At 38.0% G+C, this 24913-nt stretch overlaps 1 long non-coding RNA gene across 4 annotated transcripts in view; it reads left to right on the top strand.

Annotated features, from left to right (window-relative positions):
* The window catches only part of LOC128905773 (uncharacterized), a 156207-nt gene that overhangs the window by 16854 nt on the left and 114440 nt on the right, over nucleotides 1-24913 (top strand). For all 4 annotated transcript variants that reach the window (XR_008464979.1, XR_008464980.1, XR_008464976.1 and 1 more), the window contains exon 2: nucleotides 6663-6834. This is a non-coding gene — a long non-coding RNA (uncharacterized LOC128905773). The remainder of the gene's footprint in view (nucleotides 1-6662; nucleotides 6835-24913) is intronic.

The following is a 24913-nucleotide window of genomic DNA, read 5'->3' as shown; positions in this document are numbered from 1 at the left end:
TCAAAATGCAGTTTTCAAAAATAATTCTGGTTGGATCAAGCCTTTTTTTTGTTAATTGATTTATTGAGCTTTTAAACTCTCTGAATTTGGATAGCCAAAAGCAATACTAAGCACTTTTATTTTCAATTCTTTTTAAAATACTTATGGAGAGGATATAGAGGATTGAATTAAAAAAGAGAAAAATATTTAGATGAATGGTATGTGGAATGAAAGAATGAAGAAGGCATATCTAATCTATAGTTGGAGCTTATAAATTCTCTCCTCTCCTCATACTCCCTTTCTTTCTCTTCCCCAGTAGAGATGTGGGTTGGTATGTTGGTATTTGAAACAACTGCCTTTAACAGAACCGTTTATAGGAGAGATTGAATTTAGGATACTGTTTTAAGAAAAAAATACTTGAAATGGAATTACATTTGATATTCACATGCAGCTAATATTAGTCCTGGTAACTAGGAAAGGAGAAATATTTTGAAAAACTTCTTGTGGTATGAATATCCCCAAATACTTTGGATTGCACTTTACATTGAATAGATCCCAATGATTCTTCAAATTTGATTTCCATCTAATAATAAATTGCAGTGAATTCCTCCCAAACCCCTCATTGCTGAACATACAGTAATAGCAGACAACAAAGTTCTTTTGGTTCTGTGTGCAGCCACTTTCAACTCCAAATTCCTTCACATGTTTTCAGTTGCTGAGATTATCTAGACTCTGATTACATTCTGACTTTGCTCTGTTTGAGCCTGCAGCTTCTATTTTAAAAATGGAGCAGAGCTGTTCCCTTCATTCATTTGCCTGCATGTAGTATTTCCCTATTCCTGCCAGGTCAGCAAGGCTGTGCCTTTGCTCCCCCACCACCCGGCCCCAAATGTGAAATAGGTTACCTTCCAGGTGATTCTGACTAACCTCTTCCCAATATTATTGTCTACCTGTAGGTAGTTCCTGGTAAATCAGTGAAATATTAGAAGCTGGCTTTCTAACTATTTATAAACCTCTTGTATAACAATTAACCAACTGTTAGCACTGCACAGTCACTGCAAAAATTGTTTAATAATAAATTATTTCCCAAACTTCACGTAAACAAATTTGGTTTTGCTCTCAAAAACAGATACACTGTTCTTGCTGAGATGGAGATATATATAAGAAAGAGTTTGGGACAACGTCTGTTTAACATCTGAATATACCTGAAGTAATGACTAGAAGTCTTCATGACTTTATTTCTTTTTCCAGTGGAAGAAGTGGGTAGGATTTGTATATTCTTTAGATCTACAAGCATCTGAATATGTTATTCCCCAGGGGAAACACAGAGGTCTGTAGGACTTTCAGCATTGACACTGGCTATGCTGGTATTTGTATCCCCTCAGGTGCGGCTTACTTTCTCTTTCTCTGGCAGCTGATTTAGAGGTCTAATCAACAGTACTACTCTCACCTATCAAGTGAGTGTAATCCTGGAAGCTTTTTTTGACAAAAAAGAGTTTCAGAAAACTTCAAAGCCTTGTTTAGCTTTTTGGTGACAGTATAGTGCTTTGCCGTGAACAAGCCCAGACAGTTTTAGGAGGACAAGACTTAAGGGTTTTGCTAAGACACAGCTGAGTTACTATATGCATTATAGTAGCAGCATCTGGAAATGCAAAAAAAAAAAAAGTGGAAATATTTCTAGAGACAAATAAAATAAATAAAGTCTGTAGTAATGTTTTGGGTTTTTTTGTTTGTTTTTTTTTTTTTTCCCTAAGAAAAAGGTATGGCCTTGAATCACAATTTACTTATTATTTTAATTTTGTAACCAGCAAAATAACTTGAGTGATCAGTACAATAAATTGTTAAATTCTTGCTTATAACAATAGCCTTTGCCATGTGAAGGCCAATTTTTTTGTGACTTCAATTATTGCTGCTCATACCCTGAACTTGTAACGGTCTTTTCAGTATGGTTATCTGGGAAAGCTTTGGTAATATCCACATGCTTCACAGGCACGTAAAAGCTGTGTGGCTGACTACTGAGGACAATCATTGTCAGTCCACTAAACTTTAATGATTATTTCAGTTGCCTTTGTTGCCTCCCCAGGGCAAATTTTCTTAATAATTTATGGCAGTACAGTAACCAACAGGCCTAGAACTCAGTGCTGCCATTATGAGCATCTTTTCCTGCTATCTATAAATTCTGATCAGGTCTTCAGGTGATTCATTCTTAACTCTTCTTGTCTGGGTTCTGAGGTCCAAATCTATTTCTAAATGGTTCTCTACTGAAGAGATATGTACTGCAGCTCTTATGTTATTTGTTTGAATGATTTTTGTAAGGTATAGTGACAAATTTTTCCAAATGAATAAAGCTATTTATGTGATATCTGTAGCAAGATGGTTTATCTGGAGGATAAGTGATTGTTCTTAAGATATGGCAAAGCTTAAAATAACTAAGCCTTTATGATACTTTCTTTGCTCAGAGTCATATCTCAATGACTGAATGGGGAAAAGAAAACATGATGTGACTGTCATTTGATGTATTGAAGAACTACTGATTTAAAGCAGAGTCTCCAAAGAAATCTTGTTATACAGCAAGCTTGTGGCTTAGATTTTATTCAATGAACTTTTAAAACTTGAATGAATGTGCAATAGTACTTGAAAAAATGTGATTATAAGAGGCCATACTTTAAAAGGACATAACCTTAGAACAGCTTTTTGTTTTCTAGGAGTTCTACATCCTGGGCTGTACCTGGAGAATTACTTAGCATTTTTAATAGTGATGATGCTAGATGATGTTGACTTAGAGTGCAACCACAGCAGGGGTAACAGCTCTTATGATTTATAAATGTTATTTTCTCTTTTGGATTGCAAACTAAGAAAATCAGAAAATAGAGCTATTTCTGCGAGCTGTCATTCCACACCTGAGGCTCACTTGTCTCGAGACTTTCCATGAAGTTTTCAACCTCTGCTTGGCTGGAAATGATTTATGTGTGAAGTGAATTGATCCCACCAATAGAGAAAAGGGCAAAGAGTTTAATCATAATTTAATGTGTACAGCTTTCCAGTTATTCTCTCCTTGATTCAAATTTTCCACTGCTGTCAGCCAGCTGATATCTGGTGTGATACATACATCACTGTCTTCCTTCTTCCTCATGGGAATCCTATTATGATCGGCCCATGGAGGTATACCTCTGAGTTTGTAACCTCACCTTTCATTTAATTTCATGCAGATGTTCAGTTAGAAACCAGATTGTCCCATCATCTTTGGGTTTACAAACTGTTTGTAAGCCCTATAGCAGCTGAGCAGTTTTGAAGTAAGTAAGATTGACTTGGGTAATTCTACTTGGACATATGTATGTACAAGCTTAGTTATGTGGTGGAAGATTAGACGTGTCTCCTGAGTGAGACAGGAGGGAAGGAAAGGGAGATACTAGGTCAAGCAAAGCTTTCCAGAGACTCTGTGTTGGGGCACAGTGAGGGTCAGCAGTTTGCTGTGGACCAGGGGCCATGGGGGCTCCTGGGAACTGTGGGGCAGGACCTTGCAGCCAGGGCACATCCCACCAACAGTTTTGGGGGCAGCTGAGGGCAGTCTCAGCCCCGGCCATCTGGCAGCTCCCTGGGGACAGGGAAAGGCCAAGGCTGGGCCAGGATGTCATCCCAGAGGCCTGGTGAGGGGAACCGGGGTCAGACACAGGCTCCAGATGGGCGGGCAGGTCCCTGGGACAAGGCTGGGCTGAGGCCAGGCCAGGCCACCTGCCTGCGAGCTGGGGCCAGGCTGTGGCTCAGCAGGGCCTGCAGCAGGCCCAGGCCCAGCTGCGACATGGTGCCCAAGGCAGGGGCCCGGCGGGGCCTCAGCTGAGAGCAGCTCTCATGGGCCGGGGATCAGCTCTGTCCATGGCCTCCTTGCCACGTCTGGGAGCCTCTGCCCAGGGTCACAGCAGGCAGGACGGGGGACAGCTCTGACCTGCCCTTGCCCTGCAGCACAGCCCCAGGATGAGAGCTGCCCATCGGACCCAGACTCCCTTCATTCTTCTTCTACACCACACCTATTGAAGCTTGTGAAGCCAAAGGCCGCAAATTACTCGTAAAGTGTATGCTTTTAAGAATGCAGTGTGTTTTGTACAATTTTCAGTAATTGAGTCAGGGTGTAACACTCAGGTTCTGTCTGCTGAGGAGAGATAACATGGTGGTGTCACTGGGGCCTGGTTCTGGAGGCAGCAAATCTGCTAACTGACACTTTATCAGAAGTTATCAAATATAAATAACAGATCAGAACCTTTTGATTTGTAAGGAAGATGATATATCTAATTTTTATTAGTATGGGATGAATTCTTCTAACCACGAATGTATAAAGGTTGGGCATTATCTAATAAAACCCAGACATCACTAAGACAGTAATAGATCAGACATACCCCTTGTTAGTTTGTTGCTGATGGTACATTATTCAATAATATCAACAACTTGATTTTTCTTTTACCTTAATGTACATAATAAATCTAAAATCGCCTTTTAAGAATGTCTTTAAAATTATATTTTCTCTAGTAAGCGTGTCTGAGGAAGATTCCAGATGTGGAGACTTGAACCCAGGTTACAGTTTAATTTTTTTTTAATATTTCAACTTTGCTTGTCACAATCCAATATACATTTTATTAATTAGCTTAATAACTCTGACACTGTGCTGTATACTCTTTGCTTTGCCATGGAAATTAATTTGTAGAACTAGGAGAAGTTTGAACATATTCTGTCAGGACCTAATTAATATCTTTATTTACGTCAGCGGCGTGCAGCTTTTTCTTCCTGAGGGCCAATTATTTAATTTCAAAAAGGTCAAGGGGACACAAATCAATATTCAGACTGTTTTTCCAGGCTCAATTAGATTGAGTAAGTTTTTGATCATTTTCTCCCTCAGGCTGCCTTAGTTCAGATGGAAGTGCAAAGTGCCTGTCACTGTGAAGAGCAGCCCCCTCGCAGGACCACAGTCCCCAGGGGACCAGTGGAAACTGTTGAGGTCCTGCAGACAGAAGGAGTGCTAGAGTCTCTTTCAGAGAGAGAGTAGGCTCTGCCTATTTCTGAAGATTCAGCATGCTCCCCCCCCCCCCCCCCCCGCTTCCTCATTTGATGAAACATCTGATAGAAAGCTTTGAATGACTTATTGACTCTATTAGGACTCACAGGTCTAAAATTACGTAGATGGACACATCAGCTTTTACTTTAATGGTTACCATCTATGGAGGTGCACACACAGAGATCAGTTCTTCTTACTTATACTGTGAAACTAAGGTTGGAGCCCTGGCTGGCATTGATGGCGCAGAGTTGGCTTGCATATGTGTTGTAAGTCTAGTGCATCCTACATTTGTTAGCTTTGCTGTATGTGTGTGTTGGTCACACCTGGCAGGGTGTGGGACTATGGCCACGCTGGGACAGGGACACCCCTGAGAGACTGCGTGGTCAATGCACACCAGGTGAGGGACTGCAATCCATGGGAGATCCACACTGGGGCATAGGAAGCCCAGTTAGACACATGGAGGAGCAGCAGAGAGAAACTGCTAGGTGCATAACCTCCTCCTGTGCTGCCCATTCCCTCTCCAAAGGGAGAAGGACGGACTGACTGTAACCTGCAGTGGAAACAAGTTGAAATGAGGAAGAGGGAAGTATGGATATTCGGCTTAAGTTGAGCCTGGAGAAGAGGGAGGAAAGGTTTACTTAAATTTCTGTTTGATTGTTTGTCTTCTTTTTTTCCCAGTACCTGAATCGGTAACCAGAAGTTGATGTTAACTGGCAATGAATTAAATTAAGTAAAAAATCCCCTAGTTAAGACTATTTTGCCCATGGCAGGTGTTCAGACTATGTGCATATACCAGCTGTCCTATAGTCTGGGAGGTTTACCTAAATCCGATTCAATAATCAAATGGGATTTGTGGTCGCTTGCTGATGATAATTGTTTACCAGAAGCAAAAAATCAGGAGATAGAATATTTTGCAGATGTGTAAATAATGGTTTTGTTTGAGGTTTCAATCTGAAGCACAATAATGCTATGCTGATTTTATGCTTTTGATGGAGAAAATACAATATAAAGCAACTTAAAAATTAGAAACTAACACAGCTGTGATTTATAACATACACAAATTGTCTTTCCCTGAAACCATCTGGTCAGAATTAATCCAGACAGCAACAAAAAATGTAATAGGTGAATATTAAGCAAAATATCCATGCTCATGCAGAAATATAAGGGGCATAGAGTAAAATCACCCCTACACAGTGTATAAGCCTATCTTTACTGGTAAGCATGTTTCATTTTTAGTCTCCTATGAGAAACTTTATAGCAGATGGAATTAGTTGTGATGTGTGTGTGTGTTTGCATGCATCCTTACCTACCATCCTAATCTATAACTGAATATTACAGTAAACTATTTTTTCCCCCAAATTCTTGATAAGGAAATTGTAAGTTATTAAATCATCTTGAAAAACATTGTTTTGTCTTCAACTATGGTGATCTGGGTCAAAGACCCTTCTTTGGGAAGGAGAAAAGTATTTATCTTATTTAAGTAGTTCTAGCAAGGAAGAGTTCATGGATTAATGCTATGAATATCCATCTTGACAAACAAAATTATAACCTTTTCTAATGAATAGAGTTTCTGGTTCCCTGGAAAATGATGCCAGAGAGGTACCATTTTTAACTTTTCTATCTTTTGTCTTTTCCTTAGGACTATGACAGCACTTTATGCATGTAAAAGACCCAGAGTTCATGGTTTACCGAGCAGAAACCAGCGATCTCTTCTTGCCTCTACCTCTGCTTCTACTTTTGATGTGCTTTTCTGTGCTGTGGAAACTTGTGCAGAATTGTTATGCCAGTAGGACAGAATTTTATAACCAAAAGTAAGTCTTTCATTTAATAATCCATTAAGTCTAGAATCCTGGATGTTATCTGTCTTGGTGTACCCATTGGATATGTAGGGCTGGACTTCAAAGTACCACCAATTATGTCTATATGCAAAATATATTTAAGGGACTTATCCATGTTTCATTTCAGGGGATTGGAGTCCAGCTATTGATTTGATCACATACCACCTTACCTAAAGATAAATAGTTACCAGTGGTAACTCTGTCTGTGCAAGAGACTATTGAAGTTACAGTACTTAAACAAGGCTTTGGAACAAAAGGATCAGAAATACAAAAGAAACTTATCTGTGTGTGATTGCAAATAAAATTCCATATTAAAAGATTCATAGCTATTGAGAAGAAGCCCCTTTTGATCATGGTTCATAGTCTTTTACGTAAAAAAGGAAAAGTCTATAAACCAGGCTCTCGGATAGCTAATCCCAAGAGTAGCCTGAATTTTGACATGCACCCCAAACTTGTGTCCTAAGATCCTCTGAATCTTGTAAAAGACATGAAGTCAGTGCGAATTTCAGATACCTATGAACACCATGTAAACATGGGACAGGCCCTTCTTAGAAAGGAATATAGGACATTTTTTCTGTCTAATGTCAAGGAGTTTGTTGCCTAATGAGTGGCCCCCTAGTTGGTCAGACAAGATAACTAGAGATAGGCAAGACAAAGGATATGTTTACACCAGGTAAATTTACTTTTGATGCTCTAAAGTGCAAAATGCATCTAAAAATTTTCCTCCTATGAGCACAGCTGTCTCAGCCAAGCCTGTATCTAAGGTGCCCTGACTATAGAGGGGCTGTGTATTTGGCCTAGAGCCTATCCTTAGGACTGCTTGTAAAACACAGAATAGATATAATGACTATTCTGAAACTTCTTTTGGGCAAAGTAGAATGACCACATTTTTACACAATAAACTTAAATTTTAGTACAAAGACCATTTACACAGCCAGGTGATCTGCTCAACTGGTAGTGCCATTTTTCTGAAACAAAGGCCAACTTGTGGTGCCCTTTGTGTTGAGCACGGTTCAGGTTTCTTTACAGTGGCTGTGGTCACCCCCTATATTTATGAGCACATTGCCTGTGTCCACCTCCTCTTAGCCTTCTTCTAAAGAGTTTTTCATGGTTTAGGCTAGGTTGGCCATTAAACGAATGACAGATGCTCTCTTTAAACTCTCTCTTCCCTCCCAGAAGAGAAGGAGAGAGAGAGAGAATAAGGAGGCTTATGGGTTGAAAAGAAACTAAACTACTTTAATGAAATATTAATAATAAAAAGAAAATATAATAATATTACTAAGAAAATAATAAAATACATACAAGATATACAAACACAGTATCGAGCTCCCAGGATGATGATCATGTCACTGGCAGGCACTGGGAAAGTCCCAGACTGGACTCAGCAATGGACAGGAACTGGATTCCATATCTGGATTCAGGAACATACAGATCAGGATCAAAGACAGATGAACAAACAGAGTTTTCCTTGGATGCTGGCCATTGAAGAAAGGCTGACCCCTTTGATCTCTCATATTTTATACTAAGCATGATGCAGATGTGAGGGAATATCTTGCTGGTCAGTTTTGGGTCACCTGTCCTGTCTGCTCTTCTCCACAGGTGCAACCCATTTACACTTTTCTGCTTCTGACCCTCCAACTTGGTACATAAAGTTAGCTGACCTTGGTTGTTATAGCAATAAGTATAAGCAGAAGCCTCTCTGCATACCATTCCTTGGTATTAACTATAAACATCAGACATTATCTGTTAGAAGCAGACACTGTCTAAAAAATATGCTGTTAATTTCAGGGAGTGCAGTTGGTTAGAAGACACTTAAGCGAAAAGTAAAATTACTGAAAAGAAAATTGGTTCTGTTTTACCTCAAACCAGGACACTGGGCTTGCGTTGGCCACTGGTTTTCCACCCCCTGGCTCAGACCAGCATTAGTGATTACTGGTGTTGCACAGTGACATTAATATATTAGTCATATGAATGACTAGCCCTCTTGCCTGTGTACAGTAACAGTAAGAACGTATACCAATAGGGGATACTGGTGGGTCCACCTCCACACGTTCATCCCTGTTGTTTAGCATTATGGGCTCCACATCATCATCATTTACACAGGCACTGCCATCAGAGATGGCAGATCATCAGAGATGATGTCCCTCTTCTTAAACCGCTGCCTTTCCCTGCCAAGCTTGCCCAGTGCTTCTTTCACATGCCACCCAAAGGACAGAAACCACTTTCTTCTTCTTGTCTGGATCCTCCTTGCTCCAGGTCTCCTTGGTGCTACAGGGAGAAGGAGGTCAGACCTTAGGAGTCCCTCCGCTGTCTCTTCTGTAGCAAGTGAGAACAAATTTTTCAGGTGCATACTGTTGTGGGATGATTTCATCCATGTTCAACATTGAGAAAAAAGAGATTCACATGGACTCTAAGTCTGTTTTCTGTGTTGTTGGGTTTTTTTTGGTTTAGGGTTTTTTTTGTTTGTTTAGTTGGTTTTTCTTTTTTTTTCTTTTTTTTTGTTTTTTAATCTGGTGTATTGTGGAGAGTGGGAGCTGAGGTTGAGGAGCCGGTTGACTGCAACAATTTATCTTCTGCAACAATTTATAGGTCTTAGCACTAGCAATCACTTTGATGTGAAATTCCTTGTTTCTTCTTTTCCTTTGCAATCAAATGTGCAGCAGGGTTTTGCATGAAAGATGGGAACAATACTGTTTGTTTAAAAATATTTCAGCTACTGGAAGAATGTGAAACTTAAAAGAGCAGAATTAAGTTCACAGGTTGATTTTTGCCAAGTAGTTTCCAAGTAATTTCATGTGTAGTCCAATAAGATTAATGAGTGACAATCCTGCAATAGATCTTAAAAGACTCAGAATGACAAGGCAAAATATGTTTTCCTACAGGCCGTTTATTTCACAGATGTCTATAGTTTGCTTTCTTGAATTTTCTTTTTATGTACCTGATACAGAACACTGTCTAGCAGACTGGGGCAATGGTCTGATTGGGTGGATCCTGATTTGCCATAACAAGTGCTAACTTCTCTCTGTCTGCTGTGTTCCCCTCTGGTAACCGTTTGGGGCTTCCATGGCACTGGATAAAATGAAATTGGGACAAAAGCTACCAGAACTCTTTCTTATTATTTTTATAAGCTGGAAAAATAAAACTAAAATGTTTCTTATTCAGAACTATGATTTTAACACCTCATTAGTCTATGAACCCAAGTGTTTTTGGGCTTTTTACCTTCTCACTGCTCATACTCCATTTGTTCTGTTTATTTCATTTCATCTTAAGTTACCTAATACTTTGATCTCTTGATTTCAGAGGCTGAATTTGTCTATGGTTTGGAAAACTCCCAGAAAAAATGAGTCTGGGAACCATCAAGTGCTACTGCAGTGCAAGAAATGGATGATTGGGCTAAGGTCAGGTTAGTGGCTTACTCCTGATCAAAAGAGGATTTCATGTCCCCTTCAATGATATGTAGCACACTTTAGTCAATATATAGCATTTTTCTGTTCATGCTCACAGGAAATAATATATGATGCTGCAAGTATTGATCAGAGAGCTATATTTTGTTAATCCATTTTCTTGAAGAAATGTTAAATAGTTACAGGTTCTCTTTTAGTATCCTGAAGAGTGTTTTAGCCCTGAAAAAGATGCTCAGCCTTTCTGCTTTATGTAGGTTTCACAAATATTTTCTTCTTTTTCTTCTTTTTTTTCAAACATACATCATGACAAAGCATTATACTGTGTTTGCCCTGACAATATTTAATGCTTTATTACATTAGTATGCTGTGACTGTGTACATTGATTGGAATGATTCAGAATTAAAGAGGAGAACATCTCAGAGATAAAATCCATCAGTGCCTCATCTCAAAGTGTCTGACTTATACTAGGACAAAGAGGGGATAACACTGTGTAATGTGTTGCTGTGTTGTGAGAAGGAAGATAACAAAGTAGACATATTCATACCAAGTTTATTTACCCAAATATTAATGAGATATCTGGAAAATATCTGAGCATGAAAAGTTGAGTTATTTCCCCCTTATTTTGCACATCTGTATTCTTATCAAGAAGTCTTTTGCAGGTTTATGGCAGAAGATACTTTAGTCTTTCTGTCTCCGGTACGTGTTCATTGACTTCATATAAATGTAATAGTTTATCCTCAATTTTTATACTAATGTACTGAAGGCAGACTTGATATTGTCAGAGGTGCTGTGCAATAAGCTCCAGGAAACTTTCGTTCCAGTGGTGAGGTGACAAATGAAAAAGAAAATAAAAATGGATTTTGCAATTTAAAAACATAGTGTGCTCAGCAAAGAATGCATAGCCAGCTGTAAAGTGATCTGATTCATTTCTATATATGCAAGGAAGGATTTTACACAAAGGTTTTATGGGAGATGTACAGAATATTTAAAGCAATGTGAAGACTATTCTGTGTAATGATGCTTATTTAATCTATCAAGAGCTAGAAGAAATGTTTCAATAGTTGTGTTTACCCACTTATCTTTCAGTAAGATGTCACATTATGCCTCGTTCCATTACCTATTTAATCATCCTTTAAACCTGGTTATGTGTTTAGAGGGGAAGGTTGGCAAAGAGAGAAAAGCAAAATGCACACATGCTTCGTTCGCTAAATCCCTGAAGAACTTGTTGTTACTTCAGAAAGAAATTATGTTTTAGATATATATGAAGCCGATGTAAAAGCAGTCAGTTCTTTAAGTTGAAAATTTTGTTTGGCTTTGGTGGATTTCTACTTCCTTTAGATATTTTGCAATGAATGACATGTGGATTTTAATGGTTTGAGCAGCTGCTGTTGCTGCTTGGGGAAGATCTGGGGCCATGTTTTGTTCAAAGTTCAGGTTTCATCTAAGCACAAACGTAAATATCCAGCTTCTCAGAACCTTAAAGTCCGTAGCCCTAAATATCAGCTTGGGTATTAGAAGAGACAGAGCGCTTTTAAAAATTGCACTTTAAAAAAACAAACACGGAGAAAACAAGGGGAAATGAGTACAAATTGCACTGGGAGAGATTTCATCTTGACAAGAGAAAGAAGTTTTTCACAGTAAGAACAATCATTCACCGAAACAGCCTCTCCAGGGACGTAATAGAGTCCCGTCGCTGGAGGTTTTCAAGACAAGATTGGACAGAATGCTAGAAAATCTCATCTAGGCTCTCTTTCCTATAAAGTTTGGACGAGATGATCTTCTGATGTCCCTTCCAACCTGGGATATTCCATGAAAAACCTAATCTTCATCTAGGTTATTTTGGTGGGGTGGAAGCTGTATGAAAACCTGGACATTACTGGTGACAGGGCTTGGGAGACTTGTGTGGCTGATAGGGCCATGGAGTGTTAAATAATGACTGCATTTGCCTCTTTCTTGTCCCATGACTGAGGACACTCAGCTTGCGTTTAAGGACAAGCACAGCAATGCTCTCTTGTTTTCTCTGTCAGTCCTTCTCCGTAGATTAAGAAATCTGGTTTTAGTTAGCAGTATTCAGCGTATGCTTTCCAAATATCAGTTATTTTAGCTTCCTTCAGTTTCTTTATAAGAGGAAAATATACCAGTTTCCACTGAAAAGAGATCGAACCATGGATAAAGTGAGGAGATGGGTAGGAGCACTTGGTACCTTTTGCACTCAGCATCCTGCTCAGACGAGTTGACTTGGCCTTCCAAAGACTCCTGCAAAATGCGTGGAAAACTGAAGCCCCTAAATTTTGCCCACTAAACTGCGAAGACAGTTGCAATGTAGTCAGCGTGTAAATCTGCCAGCGTTACTATGTAAGGCCAGACAGAAACAGAAGGTAGATCTCCAGGTTTCTAAACCTGGCCCATAATTTTGACACCAGAACAAATGTTTGAAATCCTCCCAATCTCTACTGACTGGCTTTCAAAATGGAGTATAAGTCTTGGTATTAGTGAGAACTGATTTTAGTTTAAGTGGTTGGGCCCTGTGCTTTTTGGATCATTTCTGCTTAAAATGTATTTCACTGATGTTTTATTGGGGTGATTTTACTTGTGGCAGACAGCTGTATCTGGTTATATGATTTATGGTTTTGTATTAAGTTCTTGAGCTGATTTTTCATCATCTATATGTAAATAAATTGCACTGCCAAAGTTGGGAATTGACCTCCCAAGGTTTGTCTAGCAGTCATGACCAGATGTATCCTCAGGTGAGTTGACTGAATTGTTAAGACTAATGACTTCACACTCTTCATGCAGGACGGGAAGTTCACACTTATGCAGTGAGGTGTGCAACCCCTTGTGTCCGTTATAAACTCTCATAGGTATACATCAGCCAAGAAGGGCAGCAGTGAGTGAGAAAAGCTGCCTTTTGTCTGTATACAATGGTGCTTTTTATTATGCAAATGATCAACAAAAGATTTAGAGCTTGAAATATTTCCTGAATTTTTCCCTTAATATTTCATACTGTTGCATGAGGAAGTGGCCTCTTTTGTAGCTTTTAAGCCAATGTGGCCTGGGAGAGGTGGTTTTGTGTCAATGGTGAGTGGTTGCATGCTTTCTGGGTCATTCATGTTAATATTTTGATTATAGTGCTAAGTTACAGGGGATGAGCTACAGAAACTCCAGTGATGTTTCACTGGAATTTACTAATTTAGATGAAGAAAAGAGCTTTTATCTAATTACACAGCTTTGAGGCAAAGCGAATTGCATAAACAGATACTCTTTAAAGCAAACTTTTTACTCTGTATTATGGTGTTGTTTTCAGATGATGGTCTAATCTTGGTGTCCTTCAGAGTTTGCTGTGTTTTATAGCAGTTATGAGCAAGGGAGGTTTGTATGAAATGCTAGGATGGGCTCAGTGATGATAAGGGATGAACCCTTATGAGGCGCTAGGTTTCCCTTATATTTCTGTCATATATTGGGATAATATACTTGATCCTAGACAGCACACAAATGAAAACTCATAAAGAAAGTGGGGCAGGCGGGGCAGTAATGCTGCATGGATGAAAGCACTTTGCATTATAACCAGCTTGGTTCTGCTGCTTCACCACCACCAGGAGACAAAAGACAAGAGCAGGTACTCTGGTGTTAAGCCTAAGTGTTATGTCCTGATTCTTTTCTGCCAAGAGCACTTCAGACTAAGTGCACAGCTATACATTAGGCTCAGGACTCTCTGCAATTTTTATGCTTTGGTGCATCTGTACACTGACTCTGTGCTGGATGACAGTAGTTGCTGCTCTTTTCTGGACAATGTACAAAGCTTGCATGATCTGGCTCTAAATCCAATGAATTCAGTGTTCCTTTAAAAAGCAATGACAAGTAAAACCCTGGACCTGTCTTTGGCTTTCAGTGAACTGTACACAGCTTGAAATAAATCTACTCAGTCACACAGGACAAATTCACCTTCCTTAAGCATGATTTTTAAGACTCTTATCTACCCTGGGGATCTTTGTTGCTTATTCCCTGCCCCTTCTGTGCCCCTTCATTGATCTCAGAAGGCTGTCTGCACTAGACACAGTCAGGATAGACAGCAGAGACCTGTGGTACAGATAAGAGAGGCACAGCACTGGTTGGAGAGAAAATATGCATCAAAAGATTGCCCACTATGAACACGTAGTTAGCTTTTTACACAGAGAGTGTAATTGAGCTGAGTTTATGTACAGTCTAGTTTCTGTTTCATGCCATTTTCAAGCTTCATTCATTTACGCCTCTGTGAATGCTCCGGGTCCCCCTCTGCTTCCTTGGTGTGCAGGTTCTCTGTTTAGCATTTGCTGATAATTATCTGTGGCTAAAAAGCATATAGGTATATAGTACAGTGTATGGTATTTGATGTGGAGGGGGAAAGGAACATTCTGTATGTGCTTTAATATTTATGAAAAGCTTTTCTTTTCTGGAGGGACTATCTTCTGAAGGTATCAGGTGCTGGATTGACTTCTAGCTACTGTATACTCTTGCATTGTCCCAATACTGCCGTGTGGAAGCTTGTACGATCAGCTCTGCAACACTATTATAAGCACAAATAAATGAGAATAAAGCTGTTTAATTTGTAAACGGGAGAAGAATAAATAGTGCTCTGCATTATTTCAGCCAGATTGTCCCTCTCATATTATGCGATGACTGATGTGTTTTTATTTGTTTATTTTACCTTGGGGGTCAGCTTTAGGGAAGAAGCCATTCTCTTTCTGTTGTCCTTTCTTTCCACGCACGCAAAACTTTAATAAAGCAAGTCACAGGAGCTGTTAGGGATCTCTTTCTTGTTTTGGTGTTAGTCTCCCATTCTTCTTTCGATTAGACTACAGCTCTCATTAGGCTCTTTTTTTTTCAATTTAAATTATTTTTATCTCACGTTGCCAACAAATCAATCAATCAATCACAACCCATCCCTATGAATACAGAACATCCATGTAAGCAAATATTGATCTCTCCTTAGCTGTTTCTTATTATACAATTCCCTGGTGTGAGGAATACACTAAACAGAAGCTAATAGACATTACATCTCACAGGCGTTTTCACATTCTGACAAATACAGTTTTAGGATTTTTTTCCCCCATTAAGAGTGTAGCTGTTCTTGCTTGGAAAAGGGTTTAAATACATTTCTCCTATTCTCTTTTTCAGTGCTGGAAAGTAGAAACTTGCACAGGTATTGGGAGTCATTATTCACTCTGCTCAACAGAGTGTGGTTGCTTTGCAATGATTACTTGCATGGTAGAAATATTTATATTTCCTGCTGTGTTAATTGGTGTTACTAGTGCAGTTTGGAAGACAGGTATTTCTCAGCTACCATGAAGTCACTTGCTAGCCAGTCAGATTAGTAAAGAGAGTGAAGGCCAGCCAAATTATTTTAATAGGTTTTGTACATTTTCCAGGAAAAAAGACTGCAGAAACAAAAATAGACCATTTAGAATCCTGCCACTTTCCCTACAGCAGACACTCTGCTGTCTGCTGTACACAAGCGTCTGAACTACACAAGCTCAATGGTCAGCATTGCCAAAGGTAGCTGCATGAAAATGAGGAATTGGAAAAATATAAAAATATAAGAATAAGTGAATAAGAAAAGCAAGGATCAGGCTTGTCTGAAGAAGATATGAACTGAGACCGGGATGACAATCTCTTTTGTAGGTTAAGGAAATTGATCAAAGGTGAGGTTCCCTTCTCTGTTTTGCACAGTAAAAAAGGCTGAAAAGAATCCTTCACCCTGAACTGTCATTCACATCCATCCATCAGCATGTCAGAAATAAAACCCTTTAAGCTAAAGGATAAATTAATCGAACAGTAGCATAACTGAAACAAAGAAGGGAATGTCCTTATATGCAAGCAGCTTTGTGTGATATGAAAGAGAACTGATACACATGCATACACACATTCTCACTAGCACATAGATACACCCATGTGTGCGTGTACACACATATATATTTAATGTATAAAATCATTCATTTTCATTTTGGCTTCAGAAAAAGAATTATTTACCTTAGGACCACTTGACACAATACTGGCAGCATGAAGTGCCCGTAGCATTGAGAGAAATCAATGACATAACTCCTTTTGTGTCATCAACAAGCAGCCAAGAAATTCAGTCTTTCTTAATCAGATTCACTAACTTCCATATGTAAAGTACTATTTCCTACTTTCATAGATGTTTTATAATTTGTCTGTCCTTTTTTCTTGTCTTTCTTACCTATTTTAACATGATCAGTATATTGTATTAAGTATTTGCCGTCTTTACAGTGTTGTCAGCCAGAAAGATTAGAAAAGATCAAATTTCACTCCATTTTGGTGAACCTCTATGAATAGCAGTTATAATTTCCAGGCTCAAGAGACTGACTTTAGTGACCAGACTGAAAGTAGAAGCCTACATCCCACTACATCACCTGGTCTCCTCTTACAGTTAGCAGAGAGAAATGGATGCTTTCAGTTGGTGATTCGTCTTATCCTGGAACAGGCATCTAAAGTTGGGTAGATGCATCAAGTCATAGGTACGCTTTTTTTCCCCCCCCACCTTAATTGATTATGGAGGAATCTCAGGAGAATAAGCTGACATGAAGAGGTCTATATTGCACATATCTGACTTGATGTGAAAGGAATCCCCCCACCCAAAAAAGTAAAAGGTCAGTAACATGGGGGGAACTTGCTTGGAAACCATGCAGCTGATGTCAAAGGCAATTTTCATTCTTGGTGTGGCTCCGCCATTTGCTCTTTGTATGCTTAGTTCCTTGTGCTGTATTTTATCTGCTTCTTCAGAGAGAACATCTACGCTGAGCAGGGTTTCACCCAGTGAATATATATACAAACTTTATAGTAAACACAATATTGCTAGGTCCAAAATGTAATGTGGCACTAACATCTCAGACGTTACGGGACATGTTAAAATTTAACTTCAACAGTTGTCCTTGGTGAAACCTGCTTTGTTTATTTTATTTAGGCAGAGTCCAGCAGAAGCAGGTAGTCATCATTTCTGTAGAAATTGTTGTAGGCATTGTTTAGAGAAATCAGTCTGCGAGGCCTCCACCATGCACTATACAGATAACAAACTCATGGATTTTACATATTAGTAAGTATTGGTTTAGTGTTCAAAGAGTGTTTCTCTTAATTTTTTTTTTTCTAATTGTAAAGAGCAAGTTTAACAGCAGCATTATTTTTGCCAGGTTTCTTAAAAATTGTTTGGAAAAGTAGTTACCTGTCAGTGAGAAAGAAAAGTAACCAGTTCAATTTTCAGGCTAAAAACTGAGTGCTGTAGAATTTAAGGAACTGCTTGAATTACGTGTGGCACAACACAATCTTTCATTAGGGACTTAGCTGTAATGAATATCTCTTACAGCTCATTTTGAGCGAGTGATGAGACTCCCCCTTTTCCTCCCTCAGAAAACCGGTGAGCAGATGAGCATGCTGAGTGTAGTCTAATATCACAAGTTATAACGAAATATGTGTAACACAGCATGCTTTGCTTGAGGTTGGTAGTTTTTCAGCAACAAACATTATTTACTTTGTGCAATGTACAAAAAATCCTTGGACTGAATTGTAATGTAGCGAGATGGTAATAGTGTTTGATTCACCAGATGTCATACTGTACATAGTTCCTGTTACCATTTTCAAATCAGTATAATACTGGGTTAGAACACTTACAAGATATGCGAAAACAGTAAGGAATGTCCAGGATTATTATTACCCATGAAAATTTTCTCTGTTTAAAGTAGAAAACCAAAAAAGTATTTAGTGGCATGGCTTAAAACACAGAAGACAAGAGGAAGGTAGCTGACAGCCCTGTGTTTAAGAAAACTTGATTTTTGAACTACTTACAGATACAGCAAAACATGAAATTTATGGACTCCAGAGAAATCTGGATCTATCCCAGACTCATTGTTCTCTCACGGATCCCAGATGTATGCTAAAAGCAAAAATAAGCACCTACATAGAATTTCTTGTTGTTAATATCTTTGCAAATTTAGCAATCTTGCTGCAATGTGGTCAATTTAGAGCAGTTAGAAAAAGAGCACAAAATGTTTATATGAAATATCTGTTATTTTCAATTCATTTATTTGCAAATATGCTATTCAAAGGCTGTATGCATTTCTCATTATATTGTCTCCCTAGTTTAAATTGTGTGCTCCTTGTGGCATAGATATTATCACGGTACTTTCCAAGGCAATATGTGCACACTACTACCACTTCTAGTAATAATTCAACAATTACCTACTGAGTCTTTTCTTATTTGAATGATTCATACTGTAGAGATGTGACACAATTAGTAGTTGGCTTTGAATCACTCTGAACATTGGTGCTGTTAGGATATGTATTGACATGCGACTTAAGTCCTTGAATGTGTGAGCAGTACTTTGCTTTTGTTGTTTCCTGAGAAACATGGGGAATGGCAGACATTTCTTTGCTCAAGTTTAATATTAGAGTAAGTCCCAAAGTTCCAAAAAATGGAGATACTGTTTTTTGAAATGTTTCATAGCTTAAAAATTTTGTTCCATAAGATGGGAAAACCCACACAATTTTGTTCTTTCCATATCTAAGAAGCTCTAAAACATGATATATATCATACACATAAAAATGAAATGTTTTAATGAAAACATTGAGAATAATTAAAATAAATGTCTTAGGTGAAAATGCTGAGAAAAAGGACTCAAAAAGAGTGTGTCAACAGCAGCAATGCTGAATTTCAGCTGCTTTGATCTAATTTTCATTTTGTCACTCAAAGTTGGAGACAAAGTTAGCTATCCCTAGACAAGGACACATATCACAGAATTCAGAAAGAGTTGACAGTACCTAAAAGAAGATCTGATCTTTTTTGATTTAAAATGGAGAAGGAAACTTTTAAGTAGAAAACTTATTTCAGAAATCATATGTTTTGGAAATGAGACTAGTACTGGCAAATATCCTAATTTGCATTCCCGATTCCTTGCTCATTTTCAGTCCTTCACTTACATCCTTACTAAACAATGAGAAAAGAATTGAAATGCCAACTATTTGAAATCAGGAATGGTGAAATTGTTGTACAAGTTACCTTATGCACATTTTATTTTAAAAATACAAATTATAACAGGAACAGCAGATGCTAATATGAAAATTCATTCTTTAACAGTGATTTCAACCAAGTAAAGAAAATATAGTCACAACTGTGCTTGGTGGATTTGCATAATTGCACATCTGAAAGACATAAGTGGCAATAACCACTGATAAATTACTTTGTAATACGATTTTTTAAAAATTCAAACTGAAGTTTCTACAATTACTAATTGAAGGGAATTAACTAGGCATGACTATTAAAAACAAACAAAACCTGTTGTCAAACTGATCTTAAAAGTGAAATAATGATTTTCTTTGTTTAGCTTTGTTGGCTTTTCACTTGCTAACATTTCCATATTGTTTTTAGGGTCAATATTTGTGTGTTCATATTGATCTTCAGAAAAGCCACATAGGCTTTGATATGAAGAGCTGATGGGATCTAGAGTTCATAAGATGCAAACCATTTTCATCCCATAAAAATGGGATTGGAAATGAAGATTGCTTTGTGGTTATTTTACAGCATGCTTCCTACTAGCAAACTGAATAAAACCATGGGATGCTCTTATATAGACTTTGCAACATGTGATAGTCCTGTTGATCTGAAAGTATATTTTACTCAGTATACTTCCTTAATTTTGAAGTAACTGGCAAGACTGCACTAAAACAAAAGGCAGGCCTAGAGGAAGGAGCCGTGCATGGTGTCACCATGCCCGAATCATCTTTCAAAGGACTGACATAGTAAATTGGAATATCCTTCCCTGGAGTAGATTTTATGTAATTTTCCTGTGTTTGTGTATTACAATAATTTAAGTGAGGGCAAATAACCGAGACTATTTCTGCTGGTGGGTCATTAAGATCCTTGTCACGAGAGCCTCTTCTTATAAACCAACACAACCTACTGCAAATAATAGTGTTCAGATAGATCAGAAACCATAGCAATTACATTATATACAGAGAGGAAGTCTAGATAGAAAAAAGGAAGTCATTGCTGAAAGAAGAGAAAGGGCTCCAAAGAAACAAGGAGAAACCTGCAATGAAAAACGTCAGCAAGAAGCCTTAAGGGAAACCTGGTAAACAAGCCAGCGTGAGAAGTGATCTAAATTGCATTTGGGTTTGGCATGGAAGAGTGTTCAGAGTTGGGTTAACGTTCTGCATTATACTTAAGCAGAGGGAAGGTCTGGGATTCTATATGGGGCCAACTAGGGAGCTAGAGATACTTATACAAATCCCAAAGATAGTATTTTTCTCACTATTACATATAGAGGGAGGCTTAGTATACACACAGTTCAGACGGGTGAAATTAGGTGAGATGATTACCATTTTCGGTGAAATAGTACGTTTGCATTTCTGTAAGGAGAGAAAAGAAAATCAAAAAATAAATAGTTTATAAGGGAGCAAAACATTTGTTTTAATAGAGTGTGAAGGAAGAGAAAAGGTAGAATATTTGGCTTTTGTTTTATTACTCTTTTTTTAACCAAAGAGTCAAATTAAGAGTATACTAAAATCATAGTTCTAGCCTGAGAAAGAGAAACTGAGAGAGTAGGTTTCTGCATATACAAACACCACTCATAACTGTATCCAAGAGAAGGACCTTCCCCTTATGGCAATCAAAAATATAATATTCATATTTGCCAGAAATACTACATTAACTTTCTGAAAAGTATCCTGAGAAAAACACAAGGACAAAATAGTATTGTATGAGAAAATGCATAGAATTTCTGACAATACCTTTTGGTAAAATACTTCAGAGATTTGAGACGCTTACGCTCTGTTTCAGAAAGCAAAACATTACTTCAGAAATGGTAAGATTATATTCCCTTACCTGCCCAGGGATGAGTCAATGAAGTCAGAGATGTTTCAGCAATAGCCACAAGGCTGAGTTCTATAAAGAGGAGGAAAAACTGCATTTCTCTCTTCAGTTTACTGCCAAAATTTTAGCAATATACAGTTCCCTTTAGCACATCAAAACCAACAACATTGATACTGTTCTGTGGGAATTTCCTTAGCCTTGTATATGTATAAAACATTTGAAATGTAGTTTTATTTTTGAATGTATTGCTAAACAATAGAACAAATGTATATAATCCTTTGTGTTGACATACCAAGCTGAAAATCATCGAGACCCACCCAGGCATCTTGAAATAAAAACAAGTTAATGGAGACATTCAAGTACTTCGAATTCCACTATGATTTCATTATTCAAAGATTGCTAGAATATTTTAGTGTTTAAAAACATATCTTAGGTGAAGTACATGTCTACTAGAAACGTATTGTCAGTGGCAAATATATTTTTTCCCTGCCCATCATGCGTTTTTTTTAAGAAGCGTTTTGTTTGTACAATTGCAAAGCATGTAAGAGAGAAAGGAGAAAAAAAAAATCAGTGCTGTCTTCTGAAAGCAGACTAATTTTACCTATTTAGAGAAAAAAAAAAATCCTTCTTATCTTTGAAAATCAGCTGCACTCACCCAGAACGTATATTTTGGTGGCTTGTGTATGTGGGCAAGTGCAAAGTCCTGCTGGTTTGCAAAAAATAACAACTGGGAGTATTTTCTTTAGGTCTATATTCAGGAACTTCTCCCCATTGCTCACTCCCCAGCCATGTTTTGTAATGTGGTTTGCCTGTTTTCCAAGATATTCGTCATACTTCTGCTTAGAGTCATCATTTGGAAATAATGGCTGTTTTTTTTCATACATACATTTTGCTCAACAGAATGATTCTGAACTCCTGGCAGTAAGATCAAAGAGATCTTTCACAATTCATCTCTCTTGCTTAGCATGTAACAAGCTCACAGCACCTTCTGAAGGTTAACTGTTAGGTCTACCTAATACAAGTACAAACATGGAGAAAATGCTACTAACAGTGAGAATATATTTTTTTTTAAATTATTTTCCTTTTTTCTGTGAGAAGGAGCTGCTAACAAAGTTGACAAAATTTGTTAATTCACCAGAAAGAGGGGTTGGCTAAAGAAATAAGTTTGCATTGACAACTATCTTTCTTCCCCTCCTTACCTTCCTTTATTTTGCTGGAGCAACACAAAATTGTGTTTTGTTATATCCGTCCCTGAAGTAATCTGCATTCTCATAACTATTTATCATCTGAGCAGATAATGTTTGCAGTATTGTTCAGTCTGTTTAACTTTTGAGTTTTTATCAGTCCTTTATTTTATTCTGGTTGTGTTTAAGAGCTGAAGATAATTTCTATTGGCCTCTATGAGGTTGTCTATTAAATATTCTTTCTGATCAAATATGATGTACCTCTGCTACCAGCAATATCAAATCTTATTAGCAATCTCAATAAACTAATGTAATTAGGAAGGCCTGTGTTACATGGAATCTGAGTGTTCGTGCTATGGAAGAGGAGTCTATTAAAAAAACTTCAAGCTTTTGAAGTTGACAGAGGTTCAAGTAACGTCCTAGTATGTCATTTAGCTATTGGACTCCATGAGTACTGACTTTTTATTGTACTGCATCTTGGAAAACCTTTGCACCTGTATGGCGTGAATGCCAAATATTATGAAATTGTTTTTAAGTGTGCACTTCTTTGTCTGATTTTGCACTATAGTATAGCCTAGTATGGCATAAATCCATGTCATTTTACAGAGTTCTGATCTTCTAAGCTACCACAATCCACAAAGGATAGGATACAAAAGGACTTGTGTTTAGCAGCATTTGGTTCTGATAATGATAGTTATTTGCTGTCAAGAAAATGCTCATTATCAGTTCCTACTTGATAATAACAGGACAAGCCTGAACTGCAAATACAAGCTCATACAGTAGTTATAAATGTTCAAGGAAGCCTAGAATTCTCTTCCTCCTCAATTTTTTGCCTACTGCCCAAAGTGCTACCCACCATGTATATATATATCAGTTTGTATAAACTATTTCTGTACTGTTGGATTTTTAATGAATGTTATTAGTTGAGTTATGATCCAGGATATGCCAGCAGCTGAAAAAACCTATTATTTCAATTAAGTTGAAAGATCTATCGTGCAATGGCACAACTTACATGCAAAATTATCATCAAGATCTAAACGTCTCAATCTGTATTGATCCCTTCTCAAAAGTTCTATGGATGATCATCCCTAGTAAGCAGAGCAAATTCACAAAGGATGAATTGCTGAGCAGGTGGAATTCAAAGGTCCACTGAGGTCTAATTGGCTTCCTGGATTGGAATAGCCAAAGCATTCTGATGTCACTCTGGGAGGAGTCCGTTGGCTCTTTGCTGAGCAACAGGTGCTGATTTTCTGCTGGACCAACTTGGGGGCTGCAGGTCTTGCTCAAGACTGCTAACTTGGGAGCTTTATGTAGATACTTAAGTTGTTCTGCCACTGTATTTCCTATTTATTTATTATGATTAAGAAATTCCTCTTTATGTTTATCTCAGGTTTTTTATCATTATTCTTGGGCAATAGACCTAACCTAATTACTGCTTGCACATGCTGACTCAAAGACTTTGATAAAAAAAATTACTATGATGGAATTGGCTTAAAGCTCTTCTTCCTACTAGTATGCCAAATGATGTGCTGGAGACACAGAAGATACAGCTACCTAATCTATTTTTGTGATAACCCACTTATCCTATTACAGATATAACCCCACACACACTCTATTGCAATTTCAAGCAGGGTTCCATCAGTGAAAATCAGAGCATGACCACTGACTTCAATTAATCTACATTGACTTAGATCAGCTGAATGCCAGGTATAGTATAGACAACTTTTAGACATTTAATTCAAGCAATTCTATGCTTCTGTTACATACAACTGATGTAAAAAACCTTGCAACTTGCTCATGAACATCCATTACATCCATCCATCCATTCTTTCTCCTTCCAAACTTCTTAAGGAGATTAAAGTTAGCTGACATTGTAGAAATCCTCATGCTACTGTCCAGTTATGGCCTCTGGACCTCAAAGCTTTCACAGTAAAGCAAATAAAATGGATACATTACCTTTTAATTCAACAGGGGCAGGAATGCTTTGTTTAAAAGCATTTAATCTTAGCAAAAGAGATTAGAAAAGGGAAGCAGCTGTGACTGAAATGTCTGTATTTATTCAGCAGTTATACCCTAATCACAGAGAACAAAGTATGCAGCTCAGCATGCCAATGTTTAGAATGTTGTATTCATCTAACAGTGACATCTTTGGGAGGCATGTATTTTAGTGTTCCTGAGAGGATGCACTAAATATACCTCAAAAATATGGGTAACGTTGCAGTAGAATAGTAAGTAACTATGCATTCCAATTACATTACATACTCCACAGCTTTTCTTCAGACACGTTTGATGCATGTGATTGTATTCAGCAATATCTCTATAGCTATGCTACATCATTACTTTATTCTTCATTTTTTCTCTGTGGTGGATGTAGTCTGAAGCGTATTGGCATTCCTAGCAAGGAACCTCAGCCCCAGAAAGGAAGGCAGAGGTGAAGGGAGGAAGGATAACTCCTTTTCAAGTTCTGTCTCCCCAGGCAATATGGATGCAACTCGCTCTGCAGACTTTGACTTGAGCATAAGCACAGCTGCTAAAGGCAGTACAGATAAGCTCTTGCGAGTCTTGCACAGTGACAGCAACAAACTTGTAATGTTTGACTGGAATAATAA

This window comes from Rissa tridactyla, chromosome 2, assembly GCF_028500815.1.
Source record: "Rissa tridactyla isolate bRisTri1 chromosome 2, bRisTri1.patW.cur.20221130, whole genome shotgun sequence".
NCBI lineage: Eukaryota > Metazoa > Chordata > Aves > Charadriiformes > Laridae > Rissa > Rissa tridactyla.
Note: the sequence above shows the minus strand (reverse complement) of the source record. Positions and strands in the feature narration are given on the sequence as shown.